Here is a 15,402-nt window from a genome sequence, read left to right as displayed (position 1 = left end):
AGGAAACTGCTTTAGAAGTAGCCCATGGTGGTGAAGGAAGCTGGTGATTTTTTTTCAAGATTTATCAGCTGTTCCTCTCCCTCCCCCTTCATCCTTCTCAGTCAGTGACAAGCTGCTAAGTGATGTATACAAATCAATGGCCTGCAGAGAGCTGACTGGTATGTTGAGAGTTAACTCCTCTCTTGGAATGTAACTACTGTGCACACTTCCTCCATGGAAACCAGCTGTACACTATGTAAGATAAAAGCTCTTGCAGCATGAGACTGGCAGAAGATACAAAAAGCAATCTTATTGCAAACTTATTTTCATGTTTATGCAACTAAAGCAATTTCATAACATGCGACTATCCCTTTAATCTTTAAATACTATATGGTGGCGCACTTTTTAATCATCTTGTATATTGCACTTTGTCATTACTGTTTTTATGGGGTGTTCACCTGGTATTGAGCTTATGCTGCGTCTGAACATGCTCTAATTCCTGAGTCAGCTTCTGGCATTTGTCATTTGCTGAGCTAGCATTAGGTGTAGGAATATTCGCCTTCCTATGGTCGTACGCGACAGATCCACCTGGAAGCGAGAAGTCTGCTTGGCTCCGTCTCTGAGCGTCTTCCCGATCTATTAATGCAACTTCTGAAACTTGCTACATTGTATCATTGGTTGAACATTCCGTTGCTGTCGCCACATTTTTAGGCCCCTCCCCTGTGACTAGTGACACATGTAAGCATTTTTAACAACTGTTGCATGTCCTACGGTGCGTGACTGACTTCCTAGAAAAATGGCAGTCTAGGGGTTTCCTGCAGGTGAAGCTGCATTCTATTAACCCTGGAGTCCTTTAATTTTCCAGACTATCGGAACACTTATTTGTAGCACCCATTAGTCCAGATGATGCTATTATAATGGATGAGGAATGTGGAATATTAATTTAACTACAGTTACAATTTTATGATATACCCATGTAGCAGAGCCAAGCTCTTTAGCTGTAGCAGAGCTGAACTTGTCAGATCTTGTTGGGTAAAGTTGACTTAGTTTGCTAATTTTTTTAGACCGTGTTTTTTTTTTTTTTTTTTTTTTTTTGCGGAGCCGAGCTTATCGGGTGGATCAGAGCCTAGATTGTTGGGTGGAGCAGATTTAGGTTAGTGTAGCTTACTGGAGGGGGTAGCAGAGTTGAATTTGTCAAGATGATTTTATAGAAGGTTATAGGCTTGATCCGTCTGGGCGTAGCGGAGCTCGGCCCGTCTGGGCGTAGCGGAGCTCGGCCCGTCTGGGCGTAGCGGAGCTCGGCCCGTCTGGGCGTAGCGGAGCTCGGCCCGTCTGGGCGTAGCGGAGCTCGGCCCGTCTGGGCGTAGCGGAGCCCGGCCCGTCTGGGCGTAGCGGGGCCGGGCCCGTCTGGGCGTAGCGGGGCCGGGCCCGTCTGGGCGTAGCGGGGCCGGGCCCGTCTGTGGGTAGCGGGGCCGGGCTCGTCTGTGGGTAGCGGAGCTCGGCCCGTCTGGGCGTAGCGGAGCTCGGCCCGTCTGGGCGTAGCGGAGCTCGGCCCGTCTGGGCGTAGCGGAGCTCGGCCCGTCTGGGCGTAGCGGAGCTCGGCCCGTCTGGGCGTAGCGGAGCTCGGCCCGTCTGGGCGTAGCGGAGCTCGGCCCGTCTGGGCGTAGCGGAGCTCGGCCCGTCTGGGCGTAGCGGAGCTCGGCCCGTCTGGGCGTAGCGGAGCTCGGCCCGTCTGGGCGTAGCGGGGCTGGGCCCGTCTGGGCGTAGCGGGGCTGGGCCCGTCTGGGGGTAGCGGGGCTGGGCCCGTCTGGGGGTAGCGGGGCTGGGCTCGTCTGGGGGTAGCGGGGCCGGGCTCGTCTGGGGGTAGCGGGGCCGGGCTCGTCTGGGGGTAGCGGGGCCGGGCTCGTCTGGGGGTAGCGGGGCCGGGCTCGTCTGGGGGTAGCGGGGCCGGGCTCGTCTGTGGGTAGCGGAGCTTGGCTCGTCTGTGGGTAGCGGAGCTTGGCTCGTCTGTGGGTAGCGGGGCTGGGCTCGTCTGTGGGTAGCGGGGCTGGGCTCGTCTGTGGGTAGCGGGGCTGGGCTCGTCTGTGGGTAGCGGGGCTGGGCTCGTCTGTGGGTAGCGGGGCTGGGCTCGTCTGTGGGTAGCGGGGCTGGGCCCGTCTGTGGGTAGCGGAGCTCGGCCCGTCTGGGCGTAGCGGGGCTGGGCTCGTCTGGGGGTAGCGGGGCTGAGCTCGTCTGGGGGTAGCGGGGCTGGGCTCGTCTGGGGGTAGCGGGGCTGGGCTCGTCTGGGGGTAGCGGGGCTGGGCTCGTCTGGGGGTAGCGGGGCTGGGCTCGTCTGGGGGTAGCGGGGCTGGGCCCGTCTGGGCGTAGCGGAGCTCGGCTCTGCTATAAATAGAAGAGGCAAGTATTTGAGGTTGTCGGATCTGTGATCCCGCTTTGTTTGGGGGTGGTCATCCCTGAGCTTTGTCCTCTGTCACAATGTAACAGATCAGGACTTTATTATTTTAGGCTGGATACCAGTGATGTAGCTGCAGTGAGCAAATCCAGCTCTGCTAATCCCAGCTAATGCTGTGTGAGCTCCCCGCATGGCAGCTCTGCTACCTCTGACCTCAGCAGCTGTTTTTGTGCTGTACACAGTGTGTCTGTAGCTGGTGATTGGAGGGTGGGGGTGATGCTCCGGAGTATGGGGGCCGCCGCCGTGCACATGACTTCCTTCCCTTGTCCTATTTTAGGTCTGGCTGCTTTGACATCTGACTTGGGTGTAGAAGACACTTGAACGCCAATCAGCGGACACGGCGGCTCCTGGGGACGGATTGGCGCGAGGACTAATAATCCGGTATTTTCTTGTCGACATTCGTTCCAGATTTTACGCATGCGGCCGCCGCTATTTATAAACCTGAAACCGCTCAGCGAGAAATGTGTCTGACATTGGGGTTTTATTCTGGTGCTTTTCTTTTTCTGTACAAAAGTCTATCAGGAAAACTTGCAGAAAAAAAAAACCTGCCAAACACTGAGCATGCAACATTCGCAGAAAGCGCCGGGGATTAGAGAGGAGCAAATCTCCCCAAATTCCTCTTATCCGTCACATTCGAAAGTGGTGCAAATAAAATCCGTCCAGATCGAAAAAACTGCAAAGACGTTCCACCCCCGAGGGGAGAGAAGGGGTTAAAAAATTCCACCAATATCCCGTTGCGCTCACCCATCCCAGGCCTCTTCTTACGCCGCCGGAGCTCCAAGGTCCACGCGATCCTTTAATGGGGCGAGAGTCATCGGTAACAGCTCGCCCGCTATTTTGCTGGATCAGTGCGAATCGAGTCACCGAAATTAGACCTTGTTCACACGGTGCATTTTTGAAAAAAAGCTTTTTTTTTTTTTATCTGCAGCGTCGATTGTTTCAGCGGGAATGGAAAAAAAAATGCATAAAAATGGCACTAAAAAAATCCTAGAGTGATCCGGGCTCGCCGTGAACCACGCGTACTCTGCAATGACGCCCTCACATGGCGGCTCCGTCTTCCGCGTCGTGTACTTGTTCCCAGTTTCTTGTCCTCCAGCCTGGAAATGAATTTACATCCAGAAAAATCCAATCCATCAGCTCCATTTCTGGAGCAATAGTCATAAATCAGGCCGCGTGTAAGGCCAGCGCTCGTCGCTTCCCTCCCTCCCTCCTCCTGTCATTCCAGTCCTCTGCTCGGGAAATGAAGAACAATGAGGCAATTTCTGCTCCTATGAAATGGAGCTGTCACCGCTGCAGGGCGCCGCTTATTGTGACACGCCAGACACTTTAGGGGGGCGTCACAATAAACTGTCCATGTACCAAAAGACCAAAGACCCCCTCGCCATGATATTAAAGAAAAAAAAATGCCACTCACATATGGAGAATGTATTCCCTGAATGACACAATTGCTAGTGGGGATTAGGGAATGTAATTGGAAAGATTTACCATTCGGGACCCTAGAAAAGATTTGCGGCCCCCCCACTGTGGAAGGTGACTGTAATCATTGCCTTTATGGTCCCTGCTCCTCTCCAATCCTGAGATATGGCCCTGCCTCTTCCCTGTGTATAAATCTATCTAGTCATTTTTAGCCAAATGAGTGTGGTTCTCAAGACATCCACAGAGAAGAGATGAGGCCCACATCTCCTTGGCTGGGTGCACATTTTGTGTGTTTTTCTCAGTAATACAGGCTGGATAAGAGGTCTGTCTCTTCCAGTAATACAGACTGAATGTGAGCTCGGAGTTCCTTTTTCAGTAATATAGGCTGAATTTGCACCCTAGTTATCTCTCCTAGTAATGTAGGCTGTATATGCTGTGTGAGTGTCTCTCCAAGTAATATAAGCTGGATATGAGCTCTGTGTGGCTCTCCTAGTAATACAGGCTGGATGTGAGGGCTGTGTGTCTCTCCCGGTAATGTAGGCTGGATGTGAGGGCTGTGTGTCTCTCCCGGTAATGTAGGCTTGATGAGAGGGCTGTGTGTCTCTCCCGGTAATGTAGGCTGGATGTGAGGGCTGTGTGTCTCTCCCGGTAATGTAGGCTGGATGTGAGGGCTGTGTGTCTCTCCCGGTAATGTAGGCTGGATGTGAGGGCTGTGTGTCTCTCCTGGTAATGTAGGCTGGATGTGAGGGCTGTGTGTCTCTCCCGGTAATGTAGGCTGGATGTGAGGGCTGTGTGTCTCTCCCGGTAATGTAGGCTGGATGTGGAGGCTGTGTGTCTCTCCCAGTAAAGTAGGCTGGATGTGAGAGCTGTGTGTCTCTCCCTGTAATGTAGGCTGGATGTGAGGGCTCTGTGTCTCTCCCTGTAATATAGGCTGGATGTGAGAGCTGTGTGTCTCTCTCAGTATTATAGGCTGGATGTGAGCTCTGTGTGTCTCTCCGAGTAATGTAGGCTGGATGTGAGGGCTGTGTGTCTCTCTCAGTATTATAGGCTGGATGTGAGCTCTGTGTGTCTCCCAGTAATATAGGCTGGATGTGAGGGCTGTGTGTCTCTCTCAGTATTATAGGCTGGATGTGAGCTCTGTGTGTCTCCCAGTAATATAGGCTGGATGTGAGGGCTGTGTGTCTCTCCCAGTAATGTAGGCTGGATGTGAGGGCTGTGTGTCTCTCCCAGTAATGTAGGCTGGATGTGAGGGCTGTGTGTCTCTCCCAGTAATGTAGGCTGGATGTGAGGGCTGTGTGTCTCTCTCAGTAATATAGGTTGGATGTGATATTATTTTTTTTTTTTTTCTCTCCCAGTAATCTAGGCTGGATGTGAGGTCAGTTTGTATCCAGTTATCCAGGACTCTGCCATATCTATTAGCTGATATATCAACACCTCTTCTATCCTCCACTTATTTCCTTCCTATATGCTTTCCTTCTTATCTGCAGCCAGCTTTCTCTGCCCCCTCCTGAGACTGTACATTCTTTTTTTTTTTTTTTCCCTTCTCCACTCTTTAGATCTGTGTACAACTCCCTCCCTGCTGGTATCTCTAACACTGAGAGAAGGGAAGTGGAGAGCGGAGATACATCGGGATCAGGAGCTCTGATGGATTTGTAACATTTATGCATCACTTGGCTAGATTAAGGACTTACGGACTCTCCACAGCAGCAAAATGGCAGAATTTTATTTTTAGAAAGTGTCTTAATTTTGCAAATAGGAAGCAAATTAAAAATGGAAAAAATTCTGTATGAACGTGTACATGGCCTAATGGCAGAAAATCTGGTTACATCAGCGGTGGGTGACAACCAGTATGACATTACACCTTTCTACCACGTGGGTTGTCACTGAACCCTGCAGTGCTTACCAACACATCAAATACAATATTTGGGACATTGAGCTCCTTAGTTTGAAACTTTCACTAAAGTCTTCACATTTATGAGGTTCTAGCTTCATCCACTAATTCCTCTCTCCTCCTTGTAGGATCCAGTGAGCGAGCGCAGATGTGACGCATCCACGCGGACGGCACATGACAAACCTCCGAGTGTGAGTACACCTCCCCATTGTATCGCTCCACGCACCTGGTAATCCGGTACGGAGATCCGAACAGAACGAGCCAATAAGGAAACGATTCCGGTGATAGATTGTGTAAAGAATCTATCAGTTTTCTGGTGTAAAATTGTTTGAAATGTTATGTTTTTTTTTGTTTTTTTTTTATGCCAGTTTTGGGCCAATTTTTTGAAAAATGGTCGAGATTGGGTATGACCTGAACTTGGCGTAAATTGTGACAAAAATATGAGCCGATGACTGGAGGAACGTTATTCGTGGTGGTGCACTGTAAGGGCAGTTTCACACATCAGTGTCTCCGGTACGTGTAGTGACCGTTTTCTCACATACCGGAGACACAGACACATTCGAATGAATGTGTCTATGCAGATGTCAGCGTGTTTTCACGGACCGTGTGTCTGTGTGCAAAACACGCTGACATGTCCGTTTTTGTGCAACAGCACGGATCACACGGACCCATACAAGTCAGTGGGTCCGTGTAAACACGTACCGCACACGGATGCTGTCCGTGTGCGATTAGTGTGCGTTTTTAAAAGTCAAAGGGTTAACATTGAAAATAATTTTTCAAAAATACGGACAGCACACGGCTGTCACACGGATGGTACACACGGACATACGGGGACAGCACACGGATGGTACACACGGACATACGGGGACAGCACACGGATGGTACACACGGACATACGGGGACAGCACACGGATGGTACACACGGACATACGGATAGCACACGGATGTCATACGTATGCACACGGACAGCTCCGGTACCGGAATTATCTGGACGTGTGAAACTGCCCTAACCGAAAGCTTCTTCATGAATTTGGGTCTTCCTGGATGAAGACTGAAAAAGCAAACCACTGCAAATGGCAGAGAGGAAAAGCAGCAGGATCAATGAAATAAAAAATATTAATATAATAATAAATAATATAATAAAATAAAAAAATAAAATTCAGATTGTAAAATGGCCTTTATTAAGTAATGGCACAAAAGACAACACAATAATTATTATTACTATTTATTGTTATAGCGCCATTTATTCCATGGCGCTTTACATGTAGGGAGGGGTATACATAAAAACAATACAATAATGTTGAACAATACAAGTCATAACTGGTACAGGAGGAGAGAGGACCCTGCCCGCGAAGGCTCACAATCTACAAGGATGGGTGAGAATACAGTAGGCGAGGGTAGAGCTGGTCGTGCAGCGGTTTGGTCGATCGGTGGTTACAGCAGGTTAATCAATACATACATACATACACTAATCAATACATGTGCATAATATAAAGGCACATAAACCGCAAATAAATGTAAGCAAGGCACCATTAATAAATACATATGAACAATCGGCCCAATATATAAAAATTATTAGAATTATCGTAGCCCATAGATTATAATAGAAGACATAATTAATAAAACCAGGCAAATGGCCACCAAAACATTCGAACACGGTGATGAATCAATCTGTGTCTTAAGTAATGTGTGGCCAGAGTGGGGGAAAAAAACAACGCTGAGCAAAAATACCTGGATGCCGTAATGAAGGACTGCGGTGTGCCACAAGAATGCGCCCCGACGCGCGTTTTGGAATTGGGTAATTATCTATCCCCATTTCCAGTGGTTCTGCTTTTTCATTTCAGGATAGTCTGCAATCCAATTCTAGAGAGGTGGTATACTTTTGTATATGATTTAATTATAATTCTATGCATTTGTATATTTTAATTATTGGAATTACGTCCTCTTGCCTAATTCTGGATGAAGACTAGCCTGAAAAAATTCCAATTTTGATGAATAAGGACCTTTTTGGAGGTTCTTTATCCAACAAAATGTTCACACTGAACTTTTTGATATGTATTTTTGAGCAAATTTTGCTCAAAAATTTACCTGGAAAAACAGCATCAACGACTCTTTCTAGTGTCTCGATTAAATTAAAAAAAAAACAAAAAAAAAACCTGCCAGTCGTGCCCACGATGCTGTTATTTTCCCACGGGGGGAAAAAAAGCAAAATTTAAATTCTTGAAGTTTTTCAGCTTCAGAAAAGGCTCCAAATTTTGAATCAAATTTAAAGTGGGAAAAAAAAAAAGCTTTGGGCATTTTCAGAGTTTTTTTTAGTTCCTGGAATTTTGAAGCAGATTTGATTGTCAATACTTTGTTTTGTTTTTTTTTCCAGTAGTGTTTTCTTCCACATGAAAATTTTCAAATGGAACAATCCATGCAAAATTAATAATAAAAAAGCTCAACCCTGTGTGAATTAATCCTATTGTCATCGCGGAATTTATTGACGTAGATTTTGAAGCCGTATTTGCTCCAAAATCCAAGCCTAAAAATGCGTTAAATCTTCCCACAAGGCGGTCAGGGCTGACATTCGGCACTACAGTCAGCTCCGCCTCGCGCTGATTTTACATTTCCCCGGTGAAGTTCTCGGCATTTAGCGCTAATAACAAATTGGATGATCATTAAAGGCAGCGAAAATCAGTGAGTGGCGATTAGGCCTAAAGAACATATGGGCTCGTTTCGGGGGGGATTAGGAGGCGCCGCGTCCTTCTATAATTGGCTGCTCAATCTCTTAAGCTTTTACTCGGCTTTATCATAGGGAAAATGAAGGTTGTTACATGCGAGAGGCAACTCTGCCGCCTGACGCCGTCCCACGTATCCGCCACAGTCCTCCCCGAAAATCCTCCACTTTCCAGATATTTCTTTCTTAGATCTTTCTTTGGCCCCCCAGAGATCTGAACGGACTACTGCCCGATTTTCAAGATCTCTGCTTGTTGTGAGCATTTTTTTAAAAATGTTGTATTTCTCACATCTGAAGGTTTGTTACAATTGTATCACATCGATGGAAATATCCGGATATTATTATTTCTGCTGGAAAAGCCTTTTTTTTTTTTTTTTTTTCCTTGGGATTCCCGTCATTTAAAATGCAATTATCGTCCTTCTGCTACATCTCTCCTCTTTCAGGACGCATTTCGCACCTCGCTGTGACTTTTTCCATTTACCTCGAATGACCAAGCAGATCTATTTATGGCCAAGAGAATGCGAGGAATTCTCTGTATACCGCACTGGTGTCAGCGAAGTGTGCGGATATATGGCGGAGGGCGGCGACCAACGCTCTGATATTAATGGGCCGCATGTCACAAGCTGCAACATCTGAGATATATATATCCATCCATTCCAGAAATTAATAAACAAATCTGTCTTTATTGTCAGTGTCTTCAACTCCTGGTAATAATAACGCAGTCATTTTATCTTCACCGTGATGTTATCTATTTAATTTCCTGTTCTCGCCCATAACAATATCTAATACCAGAGGAGGAGAAGAGTCCAGGGATTATTATTACTGTTTAATCCTGGATAAAGTTATCTCCGTTTCTTAAAGTAGTTATATTCTTGTACATAGGGGCAGTATTATAGAAGTTATATTCTTGTACATAGGGGCAGTATTATAGAAGTTATATTCTTGCACATAGGGGCAGTATTATAGAAGTTATATTCTTGCACATAGGCGCAGTATTATAGTAGTTATATTCTTGTACATAGGGAGCAGTATTATAGAAGTTATATTCTTGTACATAGGAGCAGTATTATAGTAGTTATATTCTTGTACATAGGAGCAGTATTATAGTAGTTATATTCTTGTACATAGGGGCAGTATTATAGAAGTTATATTCTTGCACATAGGCGCAGTATTATAGTAGTTATATTCTTGTACATAGGGAGCAGTATTATAGTAGTTATATTCTTGTACATAGGAGTAGTATTATAGTAGTTATATTCTTGTGTATAGTGGCAGTATTATAGTAGTTATATTCTTGTACATAGGGGCAGTATTATAGTAGTTATATTCCTGTATATAGGAGCAGTATTATAGTAGATATATTCTTGTACATAGGGGGCAGTATTATAGTAGTTATATTCCTGTATATAGGAGCAGTATTATAGTAGATATATTCTTGTACATAGGGGGCAGTATTATAGTAGTTATATTCTTGTACATAGGGGCAGTATTATAGTAGTTATATTCTTGTACATATGAGCAGTATTATAGTAGATATATTCTTGTACATAGTGGCAGTATTATAGTAGTTATATTCTTGTACATAGTGGCAGTATTATAGTAGTTATATTCTTGTACATAGGGGCAGTATTATAGTAGTTATATTCTTGTACATAGGAGCAGTATTCTAGTAGTTATATTCTTGTACATATGAGCAGTATTATAGTAGTTATATTCTTGTACATACGGGCAGTATTATAGTAGTTATATTCTTGTACATAGGAGCAGTATTATAGTAGTTATAGTCTTGCACATATGCGCAGTATTATAGTAGTTATATTCTTGTGTATAGGAGCAGTATTATAGTAGTTATATTCTTGTACATAGGGGAAGTATTCTAGTAGTTATATTCTTGTACATAGGGGAAGTATTATAGTAGTTATATTCTTGTACATAGGGGCAGTATTATAGTAGTTATATTCTTGTACATAGGAGCAGTATTATAGTAGTTATATTCTTGCACATATGCCCAGTATTATAGTAGTTATATTCTTGTATATAGCAGCAGTATTATAGTACTTATATTCTTGTACATAGGGGAAGTATTATAGTAGTTATATTCTTGTATATAGGAGCAGTATTATAGTAGTTATATTCTTGTACATAGGGGAAGTATTATAGTAGTTATATTCTTGTACATAGGGGCAGTATTATAGTAGTTATATTCTTGCACATATGCGCAGTAATATAACTACTATAATACTGCCCCTATATACAAGAAGATTACTATAATACTTCCCCTATGTACAAGAATATAATTACTATAATACTGCTCCTATATACAAGAATATAACTACTATAATACTGCGCATATGTGCAAGAATATAACTACTATAATACTGCCCCTATGTACAAGAATATAACTATTATAATACTGCCCCCTATGTACAAGAATATAACTACTATAATACTGCTCCTATGTACAAGAATATAACTACTATAATACTGCTCCTATGTACAAGAATATAACTACTATAATACTGCCCCTATGTACAAGAATATAACTCTGTACATAGGGGGCAGTATTATAGTAGTTATATTCTTGTACATAGGGGCAGTATTATAGTAGTTATATTCTTGTACATAGGAGCAGTATTATAGTAGTTATATTCTTGCACATATGCCCAGTATTATAGTAGTTATATTCTTGTATATAGCAGCAGTATTATAGTACTTATATTCTTGTACATAGGGGAAGTATTATAGTAGTTATATTCTTGTATATAGGAGCAGTATTATAGTAGTTATATTCTTGTACATAGGGGAAGTATTATAGTAGTTATATTCTTGTACATAGGGGCAGTATTATAGTAGTTATATTCTTGCACATATGCGCAGTAATATAACTACTATAATACTGCCCCTATATACAAGAAGATTACTATAATACTTCCCCTATGTACAAGAATATAATTACTATAATACTGCTCCTATATACAAGAATATAACTACTATAATACTGCGCATATGTGCAAGAATATAACTACTATAATACTGCCCCTATGTACAAGAATATAACTATTATAATACTGCCCCCTATGTACAAGAATATAACTACTATAATACTGCTCCTATGTACAAGAATATAACTACTATAATACTGCTCCTATGTACAAGAATATAACTACTATAATACTGCCCCTATGTACAAGAATATAACTACTATAATACTGCCCCCTATGTACAGAAATATAACTACTATAATACTGCCCCCTATGTACAAGAATATAACTACTATAATACTGCTCTATGTGCAAGAATATAGCTAATATAATACTGCCCCTATTTACTAGAATATTAGTAGTTATATTCTTGTATATAGGGGCAGTATTATAGTAGTTATATTCTTGCACATAGAGCAGTATTATAGTAGTTATATTCTTGTACATAGGGGTAGTATTATAGTAGTTATATTCTTGTACATAGGAGCAGTATTATAGTAGTTATATTCTTGTACATAGGGGCAGTATTATAGTACTTATATTCCTGTACATAGGAGCAGTATTATAGTAGTTATATTCTTGTACATAGGGGCAGTATTATAGTAGTTATATTCTTGTACATAGGGGTAGTATTATAGTAGTTATATTCTTGTACATAGGGGCAGTATTATAGTAGTTATATATTGTTGCATATAGGCGCAGTATTATAGTAGTTCTGTTATTTTGCCCTGACCATGTGTTTGGCGCTCGGTGAGATCTGCCGTCTCTGCTGCTTCTCGTTAATTTACAGAATATGGTCTGTGACTTGTTCTTGGACTATGGAGCAATGTTTTGGGGTACGACAATGTTTCATTCATTTATTCTAATGTCCGTCCGTGTGATATCTTATTACCCTCCAGTGCCCAGTGAAATGTCCAGCAGATGGTCGGATGCTTCTCCTAGAATGCGCCGTTTTGTTGGCTGCTGTTATTCGTTGCCGCCACTTGTTGCCGGAGTTCATCATTCCTGATGTCCCATAAACTGACACAAAGAATAAAAGACAATTCTGTGGGAAAAATTTAATCCGTTACCGGTCCGCGTGTAAAAACCAGTGAAGCAATGATACATCGCCGTCTGTTTTACTTCTCTGGGGAAGACTATGGCGAAATAAAGAACAAGCCGTAAAAAAAAACAAAAAACAAAAAAACAATGTGCATTGAAGAATCTTCCAAACTTTGAATATACTTTTGTGTTTCATTTCTCACTATAGTCAATATACCAGACCCCCCCCCCCCTTCCCAGGTCCAACATTTAGTTTTCATTGCTGATGTGACGTCCACAGCGCTGCAGCCAATCGCTGAGCTCTGCTGAGGTTGACGCCACAAGCTGCCCTGACTGGCCACAGACTATAACAGCTGCATCGGCAGAGACTCCTTATTGGTGATGGAAATATAAGGCTGTGTTCACACGCAGCTTTTTTATTCTGCAGCCAGAACCTGCTGTCTTAGCAGCTCTGGCTACAGCATATAGTTAATAGTCAGTTTTATAAACAAAAGTTAAAAAAAAAAATGCTGCAGAGCTCAAAAGTGTGTGCAGGAGATTTCTGATAACCCAGAGCTGTGAAAAGCAAAACCACAGCAAGAAACCTCTGAGTGTGAAAATAGCCTTAGGCCGGGATCACACACAGCGAGATATGGCCGAGTCTCGCAGGTTAAAACCAAGCTCTGGCGCCGGCACTCCGGAGCGGAGCGTGCAGCCGCACAGCAATACATGGAGCTGCACGCTCCGGAGTGCCGGCGCCAGAGCTTGGTTTTAACCTGCGAGACTCGGCCGTATCTCGCTGTGTGTGATCCCGGCCTTAGTGTAATAATGAGACTTGTACTTCCTGTCAGGTGCAGATCACTTTACTCCAGTCTCATTATCATCTCAGAAAGGAATACAATCACTGATATCACCTCTGTATACAGTATATTACACAGGATCCACCATTCACAATAGATGTCACAGCTCACCTCCTCCTCTACAATCACTGATATCACCTCTGTATACAGTATATTACACAGGATCCATCATTCACAATAGATGATGTCACAGCTCACCACCTCCTCTACAATCACTGATATCACCTCTGTATACAGTATATTACACAGGATCAACCATTCACAATAGAGGTCACAGCTCACCTCCTCCTCTACAATCACATTTAACACCTCTGTATACAGTATATTACACAGGATCCACCATTCACAATAGGTGATATCACAGCTCACCTCCTCCTCCTGTACAATGACTGATAACACCTCTATATATAGTAAATAACACAGGGTCCACCATTCATAACAGGTGATGTCACAGCTCACCCCCTTCCTCCTCTATGACGACCACTCTATATACAGTAGATAACACAGGATCCACCATTCACAGCTCACCTCCTCCTCCTGTACAATGACTGATCATCTTTATTCCCATTTGCACAAGGAAAGACTAGAAGCAATGGGATGAAACTGAATGGGAGGAGACAGATTAGATATTAGAAAAAAACTTTTTGACAGTGAGGGTGATCAATGAGTGGAACAGGCTGCCACGAGAAGTGGTGAGTTCTCCTTCAATAGAAGTCTTCAAACAGAGGCTGGACAGACATCTGTCTGGGATGATTTAATGAATCCTGCTTTGAGCAGGGGGTTGGACCAGATGGCCCAGGAGGTCCCTTCCAACGCTATGATTCTATGATAACACCTCTATATGCAGTAGATAACACAGGATCCACCATTCACAATAGGTGATATCACAGCTCACCTCCTCCTCCTACAATTTGTCTTCTGCTGTTACTAATCTTGTCCCCAGCAGATAGTATATGTGTATTACTGTTGCGGTGTAGGTAGGTCGCACACATTGGACATATATAGGACTAGTTTCCTACATCGCTCACATAGTAGTGACTCTGGAGTGCCCCCGTTTCTCCATAGACCAGCAGAGAACCTTTTGAGGCTGTTGGTTCCCTTCTACAGAATGATGGTCAGGGTGCAGAGGTGGCGACTGTGGCTGCGCCTTCATCCTCTGGACTGTTTGCTCTCGGCTCGGCTCCGGACCCGACCTCCCTTCTGCTGCTGACGGATTTACACAGATAGTTAAAAGCATAATTCAAAATAAAATTCACTATTTTTTTGTTACTTTTTTCGGAGCTCTAAAACCCATCCTACGTCGCCCCGTCTCCTCTTTTTAGCCTTCCGCCAATTAATAATGGAGCAGTTTAGTTTTCATTTCCCCCCCTCTGTCTTTATGTCACTTGTGTCCCAGCATTGTCTGGCACTTCTCTCTTGATCCCGTTATTTTGGCTTCTCGGGCAGCTCTTCTGTTCTCTGCGCCTTTGTACGACGCCTCGCTCCTCCAGGTAACAGGCGAGCGCCTCTATCTTCTGCTGACGGTTACTATTTCGCCAGATCTGTCCTCGGTTAAATCAACATACAATTAAGGATTTTGCAAACATTAGAAATTTCCCGGTGATAATATGCTGTACGAGGTGCAGGAGTTTTACTTGTGTCCTTATGGCGGATTTTTTTTTTTATAGTCATTATAGACATAATTTTACAGTGTACTTATCATGTCACCGAAAACCTGTTAAAAAGCATGGACGTACTACCTTCATCCCCTACAATTCGCCTCCTTTTTAATGGATAGTTACTTTTCACCAGCATTCTGCCAGCACTATAAGTGCTGAAACATTCTTTTTCTCACGTCCCAGCATGCACTGCTCCAGCTGTTGTCTACTGACACTGAATTGAAATCCTGCCCCTCTGTCCTGCCTGTTTATTGGTTGATGCATCAGAGAGAGGAAAAAAGAGTGGACCCTAACTCCTGTATGGAGATAAAGCTATGACCCACCCACTTCCTGTAGAAAAACAAAAATCCGAACTCGCTTCCTGCGGAGAGAGGAAAAAAAAAAACCCTGAACCATTTTCATGTGGATGAACAAAGACTGAAGCCC

General features: G+C 43.8%; 1 protein-coding gene across 7 annotated transcripts in view; it reads left to right on the top strand.

Moving 5' to 3' along the window:
* ST3GAL1 (ST3 beta-galactoside alpha-2,3-sialyltransferase 1) overlaps positions 1–15,402 on the top strand; it is a 145,126-nt gene that overhangs the window by 19,064 nt on the left and 110,660 nt on the right. For 4 of the 7 annotated variants that reach the window (XM_073590369.1, XM_073590364.1, XM_073590368.1 and 1 more), the window contains exons 2-3: positions 2,709–2,812; positions 5,867–5,929. The gene's annotated coding sequence lies outside the window, so the exon portion shown is untranslated. The remainder of the gene's footprint in view (positions 1–2,708; positions 2,813–5,866; positions 5,930–15,402) is intronic. The other 3 variants (XM_073590371.1, XM_073590365.1, XM_073590370.1) reach the window with 1 other exon arrangement.

This window comes from Dendrobates tinctorius, unplaced genomic scaffold (genome assembly GCF_039654945.1).
Source record: "Dendrobates tinctorius isolate UK_male_01 unplaced genomic scaffold, ASM3965494v1 ptg000116l, whole genome shotgun sequence".
NCBI lineage: Eukaryota > Metazoa > Chordata > Amphibia > Anura > Dendrobatidae > Dendrobates > Dendrobates tinctorius.
The sequence above is the reverse complement of the archived record's forward strand: the minus strand, read 5'-3'. Positions and strand labels throughout refer to the sequence as shown.